The sequence below is a fragment of the Prinia subflava genome, chromosome 1, assembly GCF_021018805.1.
Source record: "Prinia subflava isolate CZ2003 ecotype Zambia chromosome 1, Cam_Psub_1.2, whole genome shotgun sequence".
Lineage (NCBI taxonomy): Eukaryota > Metazoa > Chordata > Aves > Passeriformes > Cisticolidae > Prinia > Prinia subflava.
Genome location: NC_086247.1, coordinates 103,964,016 through 103,988,991, shown reverse-complemented (window position 1 = coordinate 103,988,991; position 24,976 = coordinate 103,964,016). Strand labels below are relative to the sequence as shown.

Genomic DNA, 24,976 nt, shown 5'->3' with positions numbered 1-24,976 from the left:
AAAAAAAAAAAAGATCATAAGATATAGGAGCAAGTAAGATCCCCTTAATAAGAAGATCATAAGATTCATAAGAGAAGGCTTTGGGGTGACCTAATTGCTGCCTTCCAGTACTTGAAGGGAGGTACAAGAAATACGGAGAGGAACTTCTTACAAGGGCATGCAGAAACAGGGCAAGGGGGAATGGCTTCAAACTGATAGCCAGTAGGTTTAGATTAGATATTAAAAAGGAATTCTTTACTGTGAGGGTGGTCAGGCACTGGAACAGGTTGCCCAGAGAAGCCGTGGATACCCCATCCCTGGAAGTTCCAGGCCAGGCTGGGTGGGGCTCTGAGCAACCTGGCCTAGTGTGAGATGTCCCTGTCCACAGCAGGTATGTTGGAACTAGACAATCTTTAAGGTCTCTCCCAACCCAGACCATGCTCTAATGATTCTATGATGATGATATAGGTGGTACAGTAAGCCAATGAGAGACTGTAACAGCTCATTCTAGTTTCATCAGAATGATTATGTATCCAGATTCAGAAATTAATTAGAATATCACTCATTATGTCATCACAGCTGAATTCTTAGTATTCCAGCTAATAAACACAATAATAAACTGCTTTCCATTCCAGTCAAAAGTTACAGATATTGGTTTTCCATTGTTTGGTTACTGAAGTAGGTGATAATGCTATTATTTGTCTGGTTAGCACTAGATGAATATGAATGAGGATGGCTGAAGCTTCAGAAGATCAGCTGTGATGATATATTACACCACTGGCCCACACCCATGTCAGAAGTTTTATTATTTGAGTGATTATTAATCTCTATTCAAATTTAAATTGAACATCTGAATTAGCAGATATTTTTAGGTATAAATACATGTATACTATTGCTTTCCATAGTGCTGTTCCATACTCTCCATTTAATTCTGCCTCTCTCAAGAATGCAGGGTATTTGGAAAAAGCAGCCACTTTCCATTTACTTCAATGCATCCCAGGAAGAAAATTGTAATTGAACTTTTGTGTGTGTATATGTGTAAATGCACATTTGGGCAGTGAAAATGAGAAGAAATAGGCATTCATGAAATAGGTATGGGTTTGTGAATTAACCAGTTAGGCTAGATCAGCTACTTTTCAACATGTATTGCTATTTATCCTACTTACACAAACCAGTGATTTCCAGATTGAATGTTACTAATGATTCCCATAAAAATGTCAATAATCTTCATATCATAAACCTGCTTGGGCAAGAAATATCTGCTCATTATTTCCACGGTTATTCTCTGAAAACACACCTAGTGCTAAAGCAGCACAGATAAAAAAGAATCGAATTTTATTTTCATTTGTGGTCTCAGGTCTCTTTCTCTCTCACTTTCCAAAGTGCTCTCTCAGTATGAGGGTTGCTTATGGTCAAGATGCATGAGTGCTTTATCAATAATCTGTTAATGCAGATGGACTTTGTATTGGCTTTTCCACTTGCAGGTGACCTGGACATCTCTATTTTCTTTTCCCGGGATCTGCAGATATGCTAGCTTCTGGCAGACCCTCAAAAAAGATTTTACTGCACTCGCTGAATAAACTCACATGAAATAAGTGAGACTCAGACAAAAAGCCAGGAATATATTAACACAATCTCTGTTCAGGATCTAATTTAGCTTCCCTGAACAACCTTGTAGAAAAGCTTGCATGTCTTTGTAACTTAAATAAGTATTTTAGATCCCTAGCTTTACATTTCTTGAATATTATCAAACTTGTTAACCTAAAATATGAAGAACACATGACAAATAAAATTGCTGTGAGCGTGAGAACTATAAAATTCAAGTACTACTGGAGACAAATCTCTCTTTGGCAAGAAAGTTTTCCCAACCACTTCACCAAATGAGACCAGTACAGTATATTATCATTGCAATAAAGTAAATAAGACTAGGAGCTGCTATATGAAACAACTATATATTCTGCAGTATTGCATTTACATATTTTTAATTCTCTTGCAAACTTGAAATCAATAAATGCAATTTGACATAGACTTAGTCTATGCAATGCTGGGACACAGTGGGTGAAATCCTTAGCTATGAGAATGCATAACCAAAGTGCTTGTTTGCCTTTTCAGGGCAGTAGTTTTCAGTTGTATGTGACCAGTTGGACATTTCAGAGTTTTTAGGATTAGTATTCTTTGTGGGTTCATCCAGCAGGGTCCAGCCCTATGGCAAAGATTTCACACCTTCACCGAGACAGTAGAAGGACTTGCAAGAAAGACTGCTGCTTCTGAGTGTGACAGCAGGGTGGGTTCAGATAGAACCTTCTTACTGAAACAAAAGGAATCGATTTTTATTTACAGCTACATCCAGCCTGCTGAAGAGGTCCATCACTAAGGATCTTACATTTAATTCAAAATGCTACTATTTGACTTTGCAGAAAACCTTGGCTGCAGATGTTATTGGTGAGAGGATAAATAGGAAAAATGCAGACAGAAGGGGAGAATCTGCACCTTGAGAGACATTTTCAAAGACTATTCATGAGAAATTCCTATAAAGATAAAACCATGCTTTTGCACTCCAGTATACATTCATCTCAAAGCAGTTTCAGGGGAAAAAAACTTTGTATTACGAGTACAATAGAAATGTTTTGCTAAACATAAATAATGATTTTTATCATAAAATGATATCTTTTGATAAGAAACGGGCTCCCTAAGGAAATACTGTATAAAAATTCACTTTACACACATTATTACAGTTTCTTGCCAGGAACTTTTATCAGTCACTCAAAATGCCTCAAAATTTCTTTGGTATATTGTCATAATTCTTTCCTCAAGTGGTTTGAACGTATTGATCCTACAGGCATTTTTCTCCCACTTTAGGCTGACAAGCTGTAGATGGGGAAAACTGAGATTGGAACTTAAACCACAGAGCAGAGGTACGGCAGCAGAAATATCAGACATATCCCACCATCAGAAGGTGGGAAAGGGAGTTTATTTAGAAATAACAGTATAAATGGTAAGTTTTTAATTTATCAAAATACCAGAGTCTAAGGATGATTTTTATTGTATTATCTGAAATACGACATTATAATTTTACACTCTTCTTTGTAACCTCAACTATAATTCTGCAAGGAAGACTACAGCTCTGTTGTGCAGTTCTGCTGTTTTAAACTCGCGCAGTGTTTAAATTTGATTTAAACCAATTAAACAGGTACAGAGCATGCTGCTGTCATGGAAGCACAAATACAAATCAATCAAGATACCAGACAAGTCTTTTCAGTTGTTTGTAACTCAAGATAAATGTGGAGATCCCCAAGACATGGCTTGTTTCTCATAAAATTGCCTGTTTCTTGGTGATGGCAGTAAGCCTTAGGACACAGGGCAGGCAGAGGCAGGCAAGGGAATCGCTGACCACAGCAGCAGAGGAAACTGCCATGGATGTTTGCCTGCACCCAAGCAGGAATCAGAGCTGTGGTTGAGACAGAGGTGCTTCAATGCACCAAGTAACACTTTGTGGTTCTGTTTTCAATTTGTGCCAAGGTTGCTCACAGTTCTGCTTCTCTGTGGTGAAAATTAAAATCCAACTCATTAAGCTGCTGAAAAACACTCTTACTGCTTTCTCATTAGTTTTCCTAACCCTGAGTTACGATGTTCTTTGTAATTTGTATGGTACAAAAGTATGTCTTCTACTGCTACATAAAGACAGCTTCAGACAGAAGACTGCACTATAATTGCAAAGGTATAATTTTTACAAGAACAGCAATAGTCTGTAGCCACAAGAAACCACCCTGACTACAAAAATTAATGAGAAGGGACAACTTAAATATCAGATAAAAAGCTGAACTAAGACTTGAAGATTTTTCCCATGACGTTCCACCTCAGCAAGAAGGAAGGCAACCCATAATACTGACAGGGACAAACACACATTGTCCTGAGTTATGCAACATGAACAGGAATCTTTTAATGTGTGGTAGCTCTGTAACTTGAAAACATAGAGTCACTGGCCTTATAGTAATCAGCCTTTCAGCTTCTTCCTTGCAATATTTTTGTTCAGAGCTCCCTTGCTGACTCCCATCAATATCTTCTTTCTTAGCATGATTGAAATTCATGCTTTAACACCATCAATTTCACTTTTACATTTAAACCCCATTGAAATGGATAATGGCAATACCAGAACTGTAAAAGACATCAGTACTTTTAGCCCTGCTAGGCAATCACACTAGAGAACGAATGCTGCAGTGTCAGGCAGCTCTTATGTATTACAATAGACCAAAAACCTCCAGGGCCCTCATCTGCAGCAAAACAGATTTTCTATCAAAACCATTATGTGAATAAAATGTAAGAATAGTCTTCTATTTCAGAGGAGATGGATGTGTGAATGGAAAACTGTTCTGTGGAACAAAGTAATGGATTGAGATTATCCATACAATTATGCTCAACAAATCAAGTTGGTGGGGTTTTTTTCCCTTTCTTCTTTTTCCATTCTGAGCGAGGAACATATGCATGCACACAGAGCAGTTTGGGTATCAGTAAGCAACAATCACACCTTAGACTCAAGTCTTCAGATCCATTTCAGAATGAAACTGGCTGTAATGAAAACCAGATTTGCTGTTGGACTTTCTATTTGAAAAGTCAAAGAAAATTGGCAGTGTTTCTTGCACTGAGTTGCACTTTATTGTGAAAGATGTAACCGTGAGCTCAAAGCAAGGCAGGCACTTTTCTGACATCAGTGCTAATCTTAGGGGAGCTGGGATCACAGCTTCACTCTGAGCTGGAGTGAGGGGTGTGTTGGGGGAGAGCAAGGATGGCAAGTTATCAGCGTTCTCTCCTTTGCTGGGAGGACTGCAATGCCAGTGGCTTCTTCCTGACTGAAATATCTGCTTGGTGTAATTTTTCATTGTGCTAACGTGCTTTTAAAACTTTGTTTTTCTCTGGTCTGCAACTCCATGCCACGTCTATTATGTTTTACTCTACTACATTTACTATATTTAATGCACATATAATTTGCTATAAATGGTAATTTTTGCATACCTTTGATTTATTTGGTACCCCTAGAATCAGTTTTGACCAGCCCCAGTACTGAATTTATTTGCTTGTTGGTGAGTTGTTCAGAAGCTTGGTGTCCCCTGTATCAGTCAGTGCCTCATCTTGTATCCTCCTGTGCTCAGGAGAAAGGGATTGGGGGTTGACAGATGGATGGATAGATGAGCCATCAGAGTGCCCAGGTGACCAAGGGCATCTTGGCCTGTATTAAGAATAGTGTGGCCAGTAGGAGTGGGAAAGAGATTGCCTTGCTGGACTCATCACTGGTGAGGCTGCACCTCGAGCACAGTTCTGTGTCATTCGTTCATAAAGGACACTGAGGTGCTGGAGCATATCCAAAGAGGGCAAAGAAGATGGGAGAGGGTCTAGAAAACATGTCTTATGAAGAGCAGCTGCAGGAAGTGGTTTTTTTTTAGCCTGGAATAAAGGAGGCTCAGGAGGGACTGTCTGAAGGGAGTTGTAGGGGAGTAGGGGTCAGTGTCTTCTGCCATATCTTAAAAGAGTGAGAGGAAATGTCATTAAGTTTTGCTAGGGGAGACTAAGATTGGCTCTTACAAAAGGTGTCTGCATGTAGTACTTGGGGGTATGATTTAGGTGATTTAAGCAATTATGGTGGTGCTGGACAGCTGGACTAGATGGGTCTCAAAGGCCTCTTCCAACCCTGATGATTCTGTGATTATGTTAGTTGTCAATATCTCATCCTGCACAAAGTAAATACTTTTGATTATTGCCTATATAAAATTGGGTTGTACCATAAGAAAACAGAAAAAGATAAACTAGTTATAGTACTCCTGCCATTAGAAAAAAAATGGTGTTTAATATAAACAAAGTTTGAGCCAGGGCTTAAAATAGTCCATGCCTGGCAAGTCTGTGGCCTTGCATACTCCCTACCATACCCAAAGACTAACTAGAGATAGAAATAATGTGTTTCTTGGGCTGTGGGTTAACAATTTATCAACATCATAGCAGACTATCACTTGAAATGTAAATTGCTACTTAATTTAAAACTAAGAAGGTAGTGTCCTGATTTACTCAATCCAAACCTGAATCAAGAAATAGAAACCAGAAGGAGCTGCTTCATATGATGTTGTCTTAATAGCAGAAAAGTCTTTTGACAACACACAGAAAAAATCCCCAAGTGAGCAGATGGAGAGTGTATTAGCACTGTATAGCAGCAAACTGACTTACCCCTTTCAGGCTAAATAAAAATATAGGTTAGATTTCAATTTCCAAGCTAAAACTAGGTGTATATCTTTCAACAAAGTAACAAATGGCTGGAAGTCCAGAACAAAACCTGCTGAGAATATCAAAACATATAGAGATGAACTCAGAGTTAAAAAACAGAAAACAGAGTTAATAAAACAGAAAACTTAGTTCTGCAATGGTTACTGTCATGTTAAAGACAATTCAGATTTTAAAAGATAAATTCTAGGTTGTAGAATTTTTTTACATTGACTTTTTTTTTTTTTTTTTTGCATTGAGCATCGAGTCCAAATGCCTGGCAACTTTAGAGCTGACCAAAAGTTAAATCATGGCTTTAAGACTGTTGTCCTTAAACACTCAAACACTGACAGGCACAGGGCATCAACCACCTCTCCAGAAAGCCAGTTCCAGGGCTTGACCACCTTCCTAGTAAAAAAATGTTCCCATGTCCAGCATGAACCTTCCCTGATGGATGCAGCTTTTAGCCATGACCATGTGTTCTGGCACTGGGTACCAGGAGAAGAGCTTCCTCTGCGCTTCCCCTTCTTGGAAAGTTGTAGGGAGCAGTGAGATCACCCCTCTTCCTCCCTCACTCCAAACTACACAAACCCAGAACCCTCAGCCACTACTCAGGAGACATTGCTGCCAGCCCCTTCCCCTGCTTTGGTGCCCTCGGCAGAACACATCCAAGGACATCCTTCATCAGTGGTAGGATCCAGAACTGCACACAGCATTCAAGATGAGACCAACAATGCTGGATACAGCTGGATAATCACCTCTTTGGACCATCAGTCTTGCTGTGTTTGGCGCACTCCACAATGAGGTTTCCCTACTGGCTGCCAAGGCACACACTGCTGACTCCTGTTGAGTCTTCTGTGAACCAGCACTCCCAGAACCATCTCTGCAGGGCTGTTCTCCAGACACTTCTCTCCCAGGTTTGTGCCTGACATTGCTCCATGGAGCGGAATCTAGCATTTTGACTTGTTAAATTTCATCCCATTAATCAAAGCCTAATGATCCATTTCCTCAGATTCCTCTGCAAGGGCTCTTGTCCCTCAAGAGAGTCAATGGCACCTCCCAGTTTGGTTTAATCAGCAAACTTGCTGATGGTGCATTCAACTACTGCATCCAGAGTGTTGATAAATTTATAATGCCTTCAATGTCTATACTACATCTGAAACTCAAAGTAATTCCAGAGGATTCTCTTCTGGAAGTTTGTTGCATGCATCTTCTCTGAAAGTGAGGTCCTGAAAAGGTTGTCTACTCATTTGGGTGGTGACCTTCCACTGATGCCTTTGTCTCCCCCAGTTGTGGGGAGGTTGTTTGGTCTTCACTTACAGACCTTTGCCACCTCTCCTCCTGCAGGCCTGCCACTGCTGTGAAAATTGTTGACCTCATTAGAGACCTTATCATCTTTTCACATGGGCCCAAGGTCTAAAGCCCCAAACTCCTCTATGCATAACAAGATACTGAGGAGAGAGTAAGTGTATTTAAGAAACTACAAATGCAGGCAAGCCTTAGATTAATTATTTAGCAATTAGAGTTTCCTCCCTATTTGGGATCCACTTGAGTTCTCTGGTCAGCAATGAAGGACATAAAACAACTTATATTAACATTGTAGTAAAATGGATAGCAGTTTATCAGCTGTCATTATAAATCATCTGTTTTCATAAAGATTCTCAAGTGACATAACAGTTACAAGACAATGATCAATGGATATAAACACAGATGCTAAAGTTTGCTTTACTCTACCAGTCACTATATTTGCTGAGTGAGGGAAAAGTGCAATCACATTTATCAGTGAAATGTTGGAGTCAATAAAACAGATTCAGTGATGCAGAAATGTTCCCAGCACCTGCTGTGTTTCCTGCAATCATCTTTGGAAGATCATTTTTCAAAACTCTTGCCTCCTGGTCACAATGCCTAATCACGATACATACCCTGTCACTGCTGGCATCATTACTTTCATCCATCTAAAGAATGAAAGGTCCTGATCTGGCCTGGTTTACAACCTGGAGCTGTGTAATGTGCTGATGGAGCTAAATGATGCATGTAAACTGGTGTCCTTTCAGGGGAATTTTTTTAAGCAATAACTGACCTGTAAGCACGAGCGTGCTCACTACTGTGCCACAGTCATGGCAGGACGTAGGAACCCTGCCATCATGCCAGAATGGTAAACATTAAATACAGGAGCCTGCTGCTGTCCACAAACCATGTTACTGTGAGGATCTGATTCTCTATTGTCCCATATATATGGAGGGGTGTTTGTAGCTGTGCAAAACAATTGTGAAGCTTTCCATTCCCACCTGGTAATGCTGCATAGTCACCGTATGCTCAACATGTGTCTGTGCAAGACAGAAGGCAAAGACACAAGGACAATCATGTTAAAAAAAAAAAAAAAAGAATTTTCTCAAGAATTCAGCTCCACTGTGGTACTAAATTTATTCCTTGTGCTGTGGAGGTGAAGTGCAGGAAATGGTAGCTCTCTGTTCTCCAGATCCTTGGCTAGGTATGTGGACAATGAGATGCAGCTCTAGGGCTCTGTAGAATCAGAGCAATTGCATTGGCCAGCACCATGTGGACAACATGATCCAATATCCATTTCTTCTGCCATTCCCATTTGCTCTTCCTGGCATGATGTTATAAAAGACAAATGTGCTGGGTAATCTTCACACAGCTCTCCCCTGCTACATTTTCACATTTTCTCTGCTTAGAGTGACATTTTTGTTCCTATTTGTGGCTTTAAAATCACTTGTGTTTTGCTATGGATTTGGACTCATTATCCTGGTATTTTGGTCACCTGATTTGTTCTCCTAGACTAGCTACATTTTCATAATGAAATGGTTTTCAGAATTAAAATATAAGATGCAATTTAATCTTGATGTAGTACATTAACTACTCTTCATGCCATTGATTCCATTGTTACTCACAGAGATCATGGAATTATTTTGCTTGGTCTTCTGTTACTGGATGGATTTCAGAGACTTCTATACTAAAGATGAGAATATTTAATTCCCAAAATATGACTAGGTCCTTTGATGAATTGTAGTCCTCTAACCTGATGAAACTTACAGCTAAAATAATTTGCTTGAAATAATCATTTAATTCAGCAGGTGCATTAGTACAAATTCATGCTACTTTACTGCCTATTTGTAGAAATACACTTTCAATGACTCCTTTGTTCATGTCCCAGTTCCAAGAAATTAAGAAATACTTCAGATATACATCAAACCTACAGTTGAGTAAAACTATCTTCATTCTTACGGCACCACTCCAGCTTTATGTCACTGTAACATTATTCCAAGTCCAACTTCCCATAATTTTTTATTTTTCTTTTTAATTTTGGTGTGTAGTTTTTATGGCCTGCAGCTATTTATACAAACATTTGCAAAAAAATTGAATTATAGAGATGGACATCATGTTCTGAATTCAAACAGCTAAGAGCTTAACACCTCCATGGCGTCCCAGTTGTACATTGCTTTAGGAACTGGGAAGAACCACTGGAGTCCATGTTACGGTACCATTCCACCCCAGACATTGGCTAGAACATCTGCTCTACTGTGTGCTGTGGCCCTGGAAATGCTGCTTGATATGCCTATGTTGATATAGACTTTCCCCTTTCTGACTTTGAAAACAAGTCTTTGAAAAGTAATTTTACAGTTCATTTCTATATCATCTATGGCAGAGTAACTTTTCACATGACTGCATTTGAGCATTTATTCCTTTCCCTGCCCATTCCTTACCTTTAAAATAACTCATTAAGACTATCACTATGTCCAAATATCTTCCTGTGGTCTTAATATCTCATCAGTGTTCTAAATCCCAGAACACAAAGAAAGAATACCTATAAAATTTAAATTCAAAAATAAGAGTTCCTTGGTTTTAACATTACCATTAGTGCCTCTTGTAATATTGTTATCAGAGAGGGCAGTTATATGGGCAAAGATGGGCTCCTTGTAGAAAGGGGAATTTACTGTAGGAACTGCAGCTCTCCCTCTTCTAACAGGCACTGGCCACTCACACTTCAAATTCCACACTGGTGATACAACCAAATATATGTACTGTAATAGCAAATCTAAACCAGAGTGTCAATGAAAACATTTTAGCCTAAATAAGTCTAAAAGATGGAGAGAGAAAAGATCTATTGAACTTCTGTTGCAGCTTAGTGGTAACAGCACTGAGATCAAGAATCTTAAATGCATATATATGTTAAAATGCCTTTATATGAATTTAATGACTATTAAATCAATCAGAGTTTACAGATTTATAACAAAGACTTATACATAGCACATCCTAATGAAAATTACCAGCTTTAACATCTAACCCCCCCCCAAAAAAACCAACAAAAAACCCCTGAAAACAAACTAACAGAAAAACCCCCACTAGCACAAAATACCCATGCTAAAGGTTTAACTTCCCTAGGGACCTCCTTCCAAACTCAACTATTCCGTGAAAATATGAAAAATGTTTCTGACTTGTATAAAAGTTACATGAAAAATTAATTTTATACAAAAATGGAAATGAAATTAGTATTTTGGAGGCGGAATGTTTTGTGGAAGTGAAACACAACTCTGCATCTACAGATCTGATTCTGACCTCGTGCAAATCACTTAGACAAATCTCTACTGTTCATGGCATTACACTCAATTTACACAAATTTGAGAATATTTACTCAGTTTTTACTTCCCCAGTCTTTTTCATCTCAGCCAAAAGGCTATGCAGTGAAAGAGAAAAGGGTGTGAAAAAGATGTCTCATAAAGAAACAGTTCGCTCTTTCTTTCTTTCTTTCTGACCTGCCTGCCTGCCTTTTGTAGGCTTTCCCATCCTAAATGTCTCTCCACTAAACAGTCATCCAGAAATTTGGACTTTTAAAGAATGTTTCAGCTGGGCTTATAACCAACTGAAGATTGCAGATAAAAACTGCCTTTAGTCATTTTACAAAGCATGGCACTGAGTGGGAAAAACATGAACATTTAAAACTAGACTTTCAGAACACAAAAAGAACCCCTTGCAGTGAAGATTTTTATCTGAAATGGAAGGTGACTTGGAGTAAAGGCATTGTGCCACAATTTAGTCATTCTAAATTCAATTTCTTGGCTCTGACATTCTTAGCATACATGACCCTGGCCAAGTTGTTTATGGCTTATGCCTCCAGAGTCCAAGATTTCTGAGGTGAAGAAAATACCATTTCTCTTTCTTCCTTTATAAAGTGCTTTTGAATCTTGATCTTGTAGGACTGTCAACATTTGCAGGAAATTGTGGTTACACTCTTAGGCTGTGAGAGGCAGCTTTTCTACTTGAAGCAGAGTACAAAACTTGGCTGGAATTTGAACACGCTCCTGTGATACAAGAGTTGGCAACAATTTTCCACAAATTTACTTCTTACTTTTCACATTATCCAAATGCTTTGGTGTTGGATGAAGTCATTAAATGAGTGTCAAAATAGTTTGAAATTGGAGAACACAATGTGGCAACATTATTTATGGATAAAAAAATATATATGCATAAATATTAGATCTAGCAACACTTCAAAAGCAAAGATGACAAATATTTTAACATTTGTTTAAAAGCAAATATTTCTTCACAGTGTTTTGTAACCTTGCATGACTGTAATTATCTCACGATGACCAAGATACCCATCATGATGCATTACTCATTATGACATTTCTTTCCAATATAAACATAAATAAATGTAATAACATTCTTTGATAGTTAATGATTACTGGTGATTTTTACTCTGATTTTGCTTGAACCTCAAAAGCACTGTATCACTTGTGCTATCATGGAGCCCAAAGAAGTAGTTCTTCTTTTTTATAAGAAAAATAAATAAATATCTGACATTAAAAGATCTAAACTTTTTGAAGGGGAACATCACAGTCATGCTTACTCTCAGAGCTACTGGATCAGGCATTTGGTGTTGGGAAAGAGTTCAGGGTAAACTAAAGAATCAGAGCTATGGTCTGTGTTTGGTCTAAATAAGAAACCACTCACAAGCTGTGAAGAGTTTGGGCTGCTGACACCAGAGGTGTACTTCACTTTGATCTGCAAAGTCTTTCTTCTTCTGAAAGAGCGAAGAGTTGTACTCTGACACTTGACTTTACAGTTTCCTTCACTGGGAAAAGATAGGATTTGTGCACAGCAATCCTGATTCTCAAATGGAGAGGAAGGGCACAAATGGACCAAAATATACTTGTATTGATCAACAGAGATGTCAAATATACATTTAAAAGGCAGTCTTGGGGGGAAAATGTGCCTGCACAGAAACTGATACAAATTGGGATCTGATTTAGGCTCTCTGCACTGCTCTGTGCTCTTGTCATTTACTGTCCAGGCTTGGCTGGAGTTCCTTCGTGTAGACAGCGCTGCAACTGTGCCTTGTACACTCAACATATGCCTGTGCTGATTACCTCCATTGCAGCTTGACCCTCCAAGAGGGGCTGCTCTGGCTTGGATTCTGCCTTCATGTAAGTCACTGTAATGGAAACTAACTCTAGTCCTCCCTTTTCAGACTATAAATAGGCAGCCTGTAACCAGCATTCCATGTTTCCTGTGTAGTCATCCCTAATAGACAGAGCAGCTGGTAAACTGGACTCCTGACAGTAAATCTTTGTGATATCAACCCTCTGCATCTGCCACCTTCTCAGCCATCTCACAATGTTTGCTTAAGATCACACTAACCAGGGCACTTGGCTTCAGCCATCACTAGCTGTGATTTGTGGGTACTTAACCTGGTCTGCTGTTGTCTTGTGTTTGTAGCCATTTGTTTCTGAATTGGTTTAGTATTCTATGGGAGCTTGAAGTACAAATGAATACAGGTTAAAATAGAGAATTTGATGAGGAGGAACCAAATGGAACCCTGTTTTTGCAATGAAGGCAAAGCTGGCACCTGCGTTTATTATGTTGTTTCATTGCAAGTGAACAGCTTACGTACATATTATTATACACATGTCAGTATTTGTCAGCAATCCAGGCTCTTACTGTTTATCTCTAGAAACTTGCACTTACATTTTTTCAGTGACTGCGCAGGCAAATAATGGAGTACTACATAAAGAGCCATTCTTTCCCCACATCCTCTCTTACTCACTCCTTCCTTCTCAATCCCTCCCCCAAAAAACACCCTAAACAAGCAAAACGAGAAGAATAAAAAAAGTACTAATTAATAACTGATTAAAATTTGATTTTTTTCTGGGAATTTGAATGAAAGCAAACAAAGGATTAGCAAAAAATTATCTCAGAGCCTGGTCACTGCTGAGCTTACCTTGTCATTTCTGTTTTCATTACTGAGCTTCTAGCAGAACAGTTGAACCTGCAAAATGTTCTTTCTCTCCCATGTGCTGAGCACAGTAAGCCAGCTGCTGTGAGTGCTGAGGCAATGAGGGCTGGGGAATAGGGTGGCAGCAAAGTGGATTACTCCAGCTGCATCTAAAAATGTATGAATTCTGCAGAGACAAAGCAACAGGCTCCACTTCAGAAAAGGGCTGATTGTCTTCTCTCAAACAAAGGGCATGGCTCAGTGAAAGGTTCAAATACTCATATGAAGGAAAGAAACGTTGTCTTCATGTGAGTAGCATAAGGACAATTCTGTCCATTGACTATTAATTGAGAAAAGTACACAAATATCAGGGATTAAAAACTTATTTTACAGATTAAACCTGGCCTGTCAGATTTTTTCTGTTGTATGTTTGGTCTGTGTTTGTTGGAGGTATTAGTAAGCTTGTTTTCCTCTGTGTTGGATGTGTTTACCTTTCTTTTTTTTTTAAAAAAAATTGATTTGTTTTGTTCCCCATCTAAGGAGTAATTATGCAATTTCTTTGGCTTACACTTATGACAGTAGTGGTTATGCTTTTACTGAGAAAAGTAAGTCTTATTTTGCAAGCATACGTCTGCACTATTTCCTTTGAGAGACAACAGGATGCTAAGGCAAGTTTTTCGATTTCAAATGCATCTGATAACACTTGCCCCATTAGAGGACAGAGAAACTTAGAAGTATCATAACCAGGTTCAGCACTATTTACCATTTCATTGACTCTGCAAACAATATTAGCAGCCTCTCCCTTCAGGGAATCAAAAGCTATGGGTTAGCATATCAGTACCTTTCTGTTCTGTTCTGTTCTATTCTTTCTTCAAATAACAGAAAGAGCAAACAACGCCTAAGTCAAAGGGTAAATCTAGGTAAAAGATGATTATTTGCAAAGTCATTTGGGTTTTTTCCCCTGTCAAAGCCATATGGTAATCAAAAATCTAGCTTTTATCTTCATAAACTTCCATCTTAGCATTTTTCCTCTTCTGTTACCACATTTTTAAATTTGAAAATGAATATCTGTGGGAAATTTTTGTGTCTTCACCCCCCTACCCCTCTTTCCATCCCCAGTCTCATCCACAGATCTGTATATTTTGGCTTGAGAAAGAAAGAAAACAACTTTAATCAGATGATTATTTATCTGAAGACTACTGCAGTTTGGTAATCAAACTCATCTTACTCCTGTGTCATCACTTAAATAGAATGCTTTTCAAAAATACAGAATAATAGGAGAATTGTGTGCCAGATTTTACTTTTAAGGGAAGATGGATTCCTTCTCTACAGAGGTTAACCAGTATTTCATAGCATAAAGATTACTTTTTAAAATGGATAGGACATATTCTGCTACTAATTATAGATGCAAATCAGGAAATGGTATATTGACCTTAATAGCTTTTTCCTTCTACAACTTGAATATGCCACTGCTCTAAAATCTCTTAAGCTTATCCAATGCTATAAGAAATTAATGTCATAAGAAATTTTATCTGATATTATGACAATTGAAGAGAAAGATGGTTTGAATTAAAAGCCTGGGGAAAAGAACCTGCACACACACAAAGCTTTTTAAAGCTCTATACAGATTTTTTTCTTAAGCTTTAGAACAACATGGCAACCATGGCTTTTCCTCCTGGATGTAAAGCTAATGCTCAGTTTTCTGTATGTCTTAACTCCTGTGCTTATGTCTACTGAAAAGCTTTAGCAGAACCGCCTCTCAAAGTAAAAGATTAAACCTTTTCTCCTGTTCCCATGAGTCCGAGTCTTGAGGAAAACACAAATCAAAATGACTGAAAAGGAAACATGGTGAGTCATATCTACTCAGGGAGGGTAATAACCAAGTACAGAAAACTTAAGATATTGACATGATCTGATGTTCTGTTCGAAGGTGACTTAATCACAGGTTTCTGTACAGAAAGGATCCAGACTTCAAACAATTGTGCTGGGCTTGCTGCCAGGAAGCCTCATAACTGAGTGCTACTATCAGCCCTTTCAGAAAGGAAAAGCAGAAATAAAAAGGAAGAAAGGAAATGTTCTTGTCCTTCTAATACGTTTGGCATGTTAGCATGCTTGTCAGAGAGGTATCCACTCCAAATACTGAATATTGCCTTAATGAATGGAAGGACCCTGGCCTTAGTTCCTCATGTGACTTAAAAACAGACTTGTCTGAAGCTAAATACTACTAATCAAATTTGTCACTATTTTGATAGGTTGTGCCTTCTGAAAAAAAGGATGAGGAAGAGAAACTGGTACTTTCCCTAAAGGCCATTATCGACTTGAGCCTCAAATAGGGCATGTCAGGTACCAAGGAGAGGCACAGAAAAAGAGAAAAGCTCAGGAACAATTAGCCCACAGCAATAAAAAAACAATGGGCTAAGCAAAAATCCAAGCAGCAAACCTTAGCTTTTGTGTGGAGAATAGTTCACATCAACAAAACCAGCTCTAGGGTAAATATGATGGCTCTCAGTCTTGTTACTTTTTGGTTCTTCCATTGTTGTTCTATTTCATTATGACTCTTTCTTTTGTCCAGGCTTCTTCATCACATGCAGTAACATCATGTCTTGTGTGTTCATCTACCATTACATCAGTTCCCCAGCATGGACATCCCAGGGAATGTGGCAACAACATTTTGATAGAAATTTGTACCAGAAGGAGTGGTGTCAGAAATAGCATGACCAGGAGGACTAAGAAAGTGATCACACCCCTGTACTTGGCACTGGTGAGGCTGCACCTTGAATCCTGTGATCAGTTTTGGGCCCCTCACTACAACAAAGACACTGAGGTCCTGGAATGTGTCCAGAGAAGGGCAAAGGAGCTGGTGAAGGGTCTGGAGCACAAGCTTGATGAGGAGAGGCTGAAGGAGCTAAGAGCTGGCTTTTTTTTGTCTGGATAAAAGGACACTCAGGGGGGCACAGTCAATCCTTTTTCTTCAGCCTCAATGATAGTAATTTCCACCCTCAAAAGCTGACACAGTACAGAAACACTAGAAACACTTCAGTTTTTCTTGGGGTCTAAAATTAAATCAAAACAAACAAACCAAAACAAACAAACAACCCCCCCCCCCAAAACCCCAACAACCGCCCCCCCCCAAAAAAAAAACCCTCCAAAACAGAAAACTTGCTGTGTGGTTAAGGAGAGGGAATCTTGTACCTCTACTGGTTGTTCAAAAAGGTTCCTGAATGTTAGCTGCCTGTCTCTGTCTTCCCAGCAATTTTTGGATACTGTTGATTTCTCCAGCTGGTCAGAGACATCACAAATATTACTTAGATATTGAACAGCAAAGTGCTGGAAACCAATGCTTTGCAATGGCATTTGTCTGGTATTTGTGCTGTCTACAGCGTTTTCTGTTACAGTCTGAAATTTTCTGTTGCAGCTTCAGATAAAAGTGCTTCTCTCTGCGTTACCTACACTGCTGTGTCTGTGCCTGTTTCTCTGGCCTCTATTCTACAAAAAGTTGGAACACTGATCCACAGAGCAAGTAAGCTAAGTGTATCCTCTATTCATTCGTTCCCATGTTTGTTTTGATTTCTTTTACAGCCTTGTTACCAGTTCTCATGTCCCTGCTGGACTGCTGCATATCTAGGGCAGTGTCACCTAACCTTCTTGGCCTTTAGAACTGCAGCCCTGTTACTTGTCTGGCCAGTGTGAACCCACTCTGGCTCTGTCCCAGAGCTGTGGCTGGGGTTTTGGCTGAGCAGAGTCTAACACATCCCTATGAATGTGCTCTCTGAGCTGGGAGAAGCAGCTCTTACCTGTTGGCAGGCTGCTAGTGAACTTCCTGTGCGTTACAGAAACAAAATGAAAGTGGTGTGAGAGGAGAGACAATGAAGGCATCAGCTCATCTGCACTACACCTGGGCAACTTCAGAAAAATTAGTTAGTTAGTTTAGGTCTGCACCCTATGCTCTGCTAGAGTAAGTGTCATGGCTGTGAGAACCTGAAAGTCTGTTTGGGGTTTTTAGGAACATATCCTCATCAAGTCTCTCCTTTCCATGCCATGTCCATTGCAGTTTCACACTGGAAGCGATAAAGGTGCACAAGTGCCACTTTAGTGACCAAAGTCATTTGGATGATACAATTTAATTCAAATTTGGCTTTTCAAAAGAGTTGAAGAAACACCACGTGGCACTTCTGAGGCCAAATTTGGTATGTGCAGCCACAGTTCTGTAGCTAGTTCTCTGTAAGCATTTGCAATAAATAATCCAATTTTAATTAACATGGGATATAATAACTCATATTAAATCTTAATTGAACGCATGTTAGGGAACTTAAATTTGTAGTATTTCCCAATACAAACCTCCAGAAGTGGCAGCTTCAATCGCATTACTCCAAGTTTTACCACTATGTTAAAAATGACCTGCAAAATTACTCTCTTGGGTAATGTGTAATGCCATAAAAATTAAACACTAATTTATTACTTAAATAAAAGACATTAGGCAATGTCAGAGTGTTAAACATCAGGGCTGGCTTGTTTTGCAAACCATATTTTATGGCAGAACCAGCTGGTACTCCTTAAATGGAGCTCAAATAAACAACTTTTTTTCTAAATGAAGGCGAACAAAAACCAGGATGGGCTTATGGTTCTGAGTATGGGATTTCAAACTTTTTTTCCAACATGGATCACACGATAGTCGAGTGACTATATCTATGGCTGCCACCGGTGACTGACAATATCATATCTTCAGTAAATAAACCCATTATTTATATATACCACCTCCTGGGACCAGAGCTTTAACAAAACACCCTGTCTGCAGTGTTATTGCTTTCAGTTCACAGGCTACTGTTCTTTATCACTGCTGCTTTGTGCCAGCTTTGCTAGCCAGATATGAGACTGATAATAACCTTTCTAAAGATTCAATTGCAACTCTCCCATTGACATAAAATGAAGCACAAGCAGAAATGACACCACTTTCTCTTTGATGTCTGTTTTATTTCATTTCCTCCTCCTAGAGTTTGTGCAGAACTGTGGCAGATCAAGCATCAATCTTCCCTCAACTCTGTGTTTCAGCAGGAAGAATAAAGCATACAATATATAGTATTGCTGCAAAATGTTCATTTTTCCCTAAGTGCTGGCAGTTAATAATGATAATAATGATAATAAGCGATTAGCTCGATTTTCAGAAGGATTTTTAGAAGGGCGAGGTAGGTGACTGCAGACACATCTCAGTGCTGAGTTTTCATTTTCTTGTATGATCGCTTGTATGATCTTGCAGAATCCTACTTTCTCTCCTCTGGCACACGTCGGGGTACCTGAGCACTGCCGTCTCCTTTAAAAAACCCAGTAGATGGCAGCAGGGCACAAGCTTTTGGGAAAAGGAGACGCAGGCGACAGGAGTTTTACCTTGGTATTTAAGGAAGTGTGAACGAATAGTTCAGCTTTTTTAGAATTCTTTTTTTTCTTCCCTCCCCTGTGCGCAGAGCAGGAGGATGGGTAATTCACTGGGTAATTCACTGTTCTCTCCGCGTTCCGAGCATCCTGCAGCTCCAGTTACTCAGGGGCTGTGTGTGCCCTTGCTTTGCGGTTGCCATGTCGGTCTTGCATAAGGATGGCAGTAAAGAAAAGCCAGGTGGCTTCTCAGGAAGACTCAGCCTTGTCTCCCCTCTGCTTTCTTTGGAGCAGTTCTCCCTTTGTGACACTGCCTGCAAGCCCCACTGCAGCTAGTTTCCATCCCTGTGGCCCTTTGGAGAGCTGCTAATCAGTTTGTCTGTGCACTTTAGAATTGAAATCCTGCACTCCTCGATGCTGGCAGTCAGGCAGTAGCTGCCTGCTAGCTTTTTAAAGAAAAGAGCTATTCCTAAAAACTACTAGCTGCAGGTCTTGGAGCTGAGGAGTTGGGCACAGTGAGTTCAAAGCCTGCTGAGATGTGTGTTGTGACTATCCAGACACTAATCACCAGAAAGCTTCACTCCTCACCTGTGACATCGGTGGGTAATCGCGTGGCACTGTAATCGACAGGTTGCAGAGAGGCAATAAAGGCAGAGGGTCTGACAGACAGCACAGGGTGAGAGCTGCTCTGCCATCATCTCCTGACAATTCTTGCTCTGCCAGTAATACACCCTGACTGTCCACATCCCAGCCTCTGGCACAGTGCCCCGTGTCAGTGCTGGGACTCAGCACTCATTCTGCAGTCAATATTTCAATGTTTGCTTTCACTCTGCCTTCCTGGTGCCTTTCAACTGCTGTATCCTGAACCGCATGGAACCTTCTCTGCAGTATAGACTGGCTGCAACCCCTGAAATGCACTCGTACTTGCTGCCCCACAAAAACCACAACCACAGTAAAACAAGAGAATTTGTGCTTCTTTTGAAAAATGCACAGATTGGTTTCATAAGCAAGGACAAAATGATTGCCTAAGACTGCAAAAGAATAATAGGGTCTGTGGCAGGTGAATAGGAGACAGCTGGAAGGGAAAGAGGCTGGCTGGAGCAGCAGGTGGTATACTCCAACAGCCTGCCCTCTTCCAGGAGCAAAAGGAAGAGCTCCAGGCAGATTTCAGCTCTCAGAATGATATTCTGCTTTCTGGGCTTTTCCACTGGCAGCACAGAAATACGCTGTCTGGAGGATCTCTCTGCATGAGTCAGCGTGGATGGCAGGGACTTCTGTCCCCAGGTGCACGCTGTGCCAGTTGGGTTCTGTGTGCCAGGCTGATGTGGGAGCGAGAGACACTCTGATAAATCGTACCTGACATAGCATTTCCTCAGATAATATGAACTGGAAGATTGAAGCTCAAGATGTCTGTATGGACCACAAGAAGAATTCAAAGATAAAATACAACCTTGATGGCTTGATGGAAATATATTTTTTTTCTGTAAAGCTTCATTTGTTAATACCAACCACAAATGGAATAAAAATCAGCCTTTACATTTGTATCACAACAATGGTCTGCATGACTTTCCCACACTACATTCATTAATTTCCACATTTCTTTAGCAGCCTCCATGTTCTATGCAACTCCTTTTCAGTATTTTCCTAGAGGGAAAAATACAGTATAGCAACAAATTCCAGGAGAAAAGCTCCTGTCTTTGGAAGGCGTTCGGCTGCATGCCTTTTTAGTTGTGCTGGACAGAGGACACCAAATGTCCCAGAGATACTCAAGGACATGAAAAAGGACAGTTCATCCCACTTTTGCAAATACTCCTGAGTATCCTAGGTAACTTTCTTTCACAGCTCTGGAGATCCATACATATGCAACAAACATAAAAAGCAGGAGCAAGAAAGGTATGAATCAAATGTCTGATGCTTTCATCATTAGCCACTGATGATTTAAAATTGATAGTGACTGCTTGAAAAGCTTTGTATAAATAGAAGTTTGCAATAAATAAAAAAAATCCAGTCTCTCAGACGTGCTACTTTGAAATTTTTCAATCACACCTGGCATATTTATCACCTTCAAAGATGTGTACAACACACTGCTTCTCTATGAACAGGGGATCAAGAAAATCAGGAAACCTATAAGACAGAATATGTTTCCCTAATTCCTATTCTTGAATATTCAAGGAAGCAGCCAATTTGATAAAAATTAATTAAGTGGTCAAAAATACTCCTAAAGAACAGGTTTAGTAGTCTGGCTTTCCTGGATTTCAATCCTAGCAAACTTGATAGATTTCTGTTATGTTTTATTTTGTTTTGTTTTAACATGCTGAATTCAGATGCAAATTACATTTACAAATACTAAGAAGAAAAACATTTGCACCTCAGAGGGAGATGCATGGAGACATCTTAACGATCCACAGATCCATAAAACTTCTGACAATTGTACCTCCCCAAATGAGCAGTGTGTTCTGCAATGGCAGGAGTTGGTTTTTGTTACTACCTTTGCTCACAGACAATGGTTTCAGTATGCAGAAGATATTTCTTCTGCAGAAAGCTTTCTGAATTTCAACAGCACTGAGACAAGGTTTCCCAGTAGAAACACAGGTCTGCTGTTTCCAACCAAATATCCATAATGATCAAAATTGGGAAAGACAGCACTTTGGATTAGTAAATGAAAGCCGTTATTAATACCTACAACCTTGCAGTCTGCATCTCCTGACCATCCCTAATGTGAGAAGAGCAGCCCCACTGCGTGTCGGTTATTATGAACAAAATCAGCACACATTTACAGGATTATAAATACCAGAGAAAGCATCTGCACCATTCAAATAATGCTTAAATTAGGGAATCAGCAAGCCAACTCATTTTATTTTAATGAAACGGCAGAAGAAAAAATCTGGAGAGATCTTTAGAGAGCTTTCAGGGTGAAAGAAAGCCACAGTCTACAGAAATAAATATTCATGTGAGTTTACAAGCATAAGACAAAAATATCCCTCTACATTGTAAATTGGACAAGAAAGTCTATGCTATCTGTATTTTCCCGATAGGGTTATAGTAAATGTTTCACATTCATATTTTATTTATCTGCAACAAAGCTTTATGATGTTTTTCCACTGGTAGCTGATGCTATTTGAATATATGGAAACCAAACTGGGGCAAAAAAAAAAAAAAAAAAAAAAGCCCAAAGCCCACTAAACAAAAAAACAAACAAACAAGCAAGCAAACAAAAAACAAACAAAAAAACCCCCCACCCCCCCCAAAACAACAAACAAAAAAGACCCCACAAAAACCCCCAAAAAACCCCCCAAAAAAAACCATGCAGAGAAAAATACTGCATTGTAATATGTGCAATATTATCCTCAATGGCAACCCTAATTTTGCTACTTTTTTTTTTGATTCAAGACTTCTGGAGGGAAGCATTACAGAAGCAACATAAAACTCTACACCTATTTTGAGAATGCCTGTTACATTTCCAATCTTCTTTTTTTTTTAATGAAATATCACCCTGGTAATTATTCTGCCTCTTAGTTAAACATCTTCATTGTTTGGATCAAACCAGCATCAGGTAGTACAGAAGGCAGACCTCTCAGCCCAGTCTCAGTACTTCGAGAGAATGAGCTAGTAAATTCCCATGTAAGCACTTCAGATCTTTTTCATTTCAGTGAAATACTCCAAATCAGAGCTCTGCCCACTGCCCCTGCTAAATAAAAACCCATGAATTGCTACTAATTTGGATGGATAAATTCTTAAGCAGGAATAAATTACTCAAACATCTCTGTAGATGTGAGCCATGGAGCAGGATATGGGGGTCTTAGAAAGTTGATGCATTGACAAGGAAAGTGTGCAGACCCTTTTGAATGCAGGCTACCAATATGGGAGCTGTGTGGCTCCTTGTCTGCTCCCCTCTCTTCCCCTACCAGCAGCAAGCTTCCAGCTGCAGGCAGTATTATCTGTTCCTCAAAATCTCTCCTGGAGTGTCTGTTTCACTAGCTTCATATCATGTCCTCCCTTGATTGATTTCCTATCGTTTACACATTGCTTTCAAGCTCTCTTTTCCAGCACCTGATCTTTGTTTTTAAAAACAAGAAACCTCCTGTTCACAGACCATATGTTGTCTGCGCTCATTAGCCAGTTCTGGGAGTGCAGCCAGGAAGGCAATAGTGGGACAAGGAGGGATGGACTCGCAGGAAATGTCCCTTCCTGCCATCCCTGTAGACACTCTGGCAAAAAGGGAACATCAATATTAGAGCTGGAGAAATGAAGCTAGTAAGGAGGGAGGGAGAATGAACAGCTTACACAAACTTTGAAGCTGGTAGGAGAGGAATGTGTTTCATATCAGCCTTTTCAGGAACTGACCATCATCTTAATGATGAGTTTTACTACAGTGGACCGAGTAATTTCCAGCTCAGATTGTTGATTTTCCCCTGACCACCTATTTTCCTGATGTTATTTTCCAGACTATATTGAATTCTAAGCCTATTTTCATTTCTTCATTTCCTTTTACTCTCAACATTATGATCCTTATAAGCTCTCTGCCTGACCTCTTCCCAAAGCCAGGGAGCACAGAGTCTCCCATTTTTCCTAGGACTGTCCCTAGCCAGTCAGTTGTCAGAAGTGAGCTCACCAAACACGAACATTTACAAGACTGATACATTTGCAATAAGGGTAAAAATGAATAATAGGAGGAAAGTAATTTGAGTTAGAGACATTTAAAAGGAAGGCAGTTAAAGACATTTAATTACTTCTTTATTGTCTATAATAACATGGTGGCAGTGGTTTCAGCCTATTTTTCTTGAGCTGAGAGACAGTTAGTTATATGCTGCCTCCATGAATATCTCCAGCATGCAAATAGAATGCCTTGTAACTGCAAAAGGCAATTACTCTTATAACATATGCATAATGAAATCTGACTGCATTATCTTTTCGTCCTTAATAAGAACAGTTTACATTTTTGCAATTTGTGATGCATCTTTTTCTTTTAAGATGTGTATTTGCATGGTGTTTTTTTAAAAAGAGGGGGGAAAAAAAGAGAAGTAATGCAGTTCAAGTAGCCCCCCCCAACTAGATGTATTCAGAATGTAATGATGGCATTGCTAATTAAGCTGAAGACAAAAAGGAAGGGCACTTTTTTTACAAAGACATGCCTTCCTCACTAAATCAAAGAGGAGACAACTGAGGAAGGGGGCAGCTTCTGACATTTCAGGCTAGTGACAGCTGTCCCCAGAGAAGAGAGCTGCACAGGCTAAAGAAACACCCAGCACTTGTGCCTGGTCTTTAACTGATGGAACTGTCCACCAGAAACATGGTCTGAGCCTGGGAGCTTCACTGTCCTGTGCTGATGTCCTGGGGGATTGCAGAGGATCAGTGCAGGTCCCAACACAACAAATGGCTTGCAGCAATAAATACTAAAATTTATAAGTGCACAAGCATATCCATCTACTTGAGTTTTCAATGACTCCCCTTTTTCACAGGACCATACAAAAGACTTCGAAGATCATCAATCCAACCTTTGACCTAATATTGCCACTAAACTGTGGCAATAGTGCCCCATCCACTTGTTTTTTTAACGTTTCCAGGAGTGGTGACTCCACCATTTCCCTTTCATCATGGCACACTTTGATGTTATGGAGATTCTTTTACTGACTATTGTAAATAAGTAAGATTCTGATACTGAACCTGGTTCAGCAACTCTTGTGTATTGTAGTCCAGTAGTGTGGACTTCAGAGAATCCTAGAATGATTTGGGTTGGAAGGAACCTTAAAGATCATCTAGTTCCAAACTCTCTGCCATGGGCAGGGAAACCTTCCACTGGACCAGGTTGCTCAGAAAAACATGGCATTGAGCACTTTCAGGGATGGGGCATCCACAGCTTCTCTGGGCAAATAGTTCCAGTGTCTAATAACCCTCAAAGAAAAGAAATTCTTCCTTGTGTTACATCTAAATCTATGCTCTTTCAGATTAAAACTGCCCCTTGTCCTACCACTACAGACCTTGGTAAAAAGTCTCCCTTACTGCTTTCTTATAAGGCCCCTTTATATATTTAAGGGTTGTGATCAGGTCTCCCTAAAGCCTTCTCCAGGCTGAACAATCTCAATTCTCCCAACTTGCATCCACTCCTCTGACCATATCCAAGGCCTCTAGAACCATATTATGGTTCTCTAGACT

The 24,976-nt window shown here is 39.7% G+C and overlaps 1 protein-coding gene across 1 annotated transcript in view; it reads right to left on the bottom strand.

Moving 5' to 3' along the window:
- The window catches only part of CNTNAP2 (contactin associated protein 2), a 1,042,914-nt gene that overhangs the window by 105,191 nt on the left and 912,747 nt on the right, over positions 1 to 24,976 (bottom strand). The gene's annotated exons all lie outside the window — the stretch shown is intronic.